General features: G+C 37.4%; 1 non-coding gene across 1 annotated transcript; it reads right to left on the bottom strand.

Annotated features, from left to right (window-relative positions):
* Positions 1-212: 212 nt before the first annotated feature.
* TRNAS-GCU lies at positions 213-294 on the bottom strand. Its single transcript has one exon. It is a non-coding gene; the product is annotated as a tRNA-Ser (tRNA).
* Between the last annotated feature and the right edge of the window lie 549 nt (positions 295-843).

Raw genomic sequence — 843 nt, forward strand, 5'->3', positions numbered from 1 at the left:
TATAGCGCAAAAGTGACCTCTCTGAGCTGCTCTGCCGACACGTAGCAAGTTACGTTGTGAGAGGGGGCGGGATTTAAATCATGAAGATCTTCACACACAGCTATTGCAAAGAGGAAGCAATTAAATCCAAGGCAAAGGAAGGGGTAGGAATTTTACTGTCTTTAATTATAAGTTCCTTTTCCCTTAAAAAAGGAACAAAGCTGAAAAAATTGCGACGAGGGTGGGATTCGAACCCACGCGTGCAGAGCACAATGGATTAGCAGTCCATCGCCTTAACCACTCGGCCACCTCGTCTCAATAAATGCACTGATTCTCCGATTTCCTTATAAAATATTTTAAGTATTTTGCCTTGCTAAATGTTTGCAAGTGTTTAGGTACATATAAAGATTCCTATTTTAAGGCAAATCATACTGTTAGTTATACTTATCTCAAGAGCAAATAATTTTATATTCATTAGTGATTCATAGAAGTTTTCTTGTGCTGGAAAATTGGAAGCAGGAGGAAGCCTGATTTCTTAACAAGAACATTATAAAAACATCTAAACTGCATAGGTAATTTTGTTCAATTTAGTTAGTTGCCATAATGCAAAAAAAAAAAAAAAAGACACAGTTAATGTGCAGATTTTTATTTTTTTTTGGCAAGGTCAGGGCCTACTCTAGGGAGTTTTGCCATCCTGAGCCAACATTTGCTTTTGCAGTCTTCTCTTGGGACCAGTCTTACAGAAGAGTGTGCAGCTATATTCCTTTCCAATCTGATCATTTTAATTTCCCAGTTGGCTTTGTTCTAGCCACATCACTTCCTGTTTGTGGAATTTATCCTAAATCCTTTTTTTTTTTTCCAGGA

The sequence above is a fragment of the Geotrypetes seraphini genome, chromosome 3 (genome assembly GCF_902459505.1).
Source record: "Geotrypetes seraphini chromosome 3, aGeoSer1.1, whole genome shotgun sequence".
Lineage (NCBI taxonomy): Eukaryota > Metazoa > Chordata > Amphibia > Gymnophiona > Dermophiidae > Geotrypetes > Geotrypetes seraphini.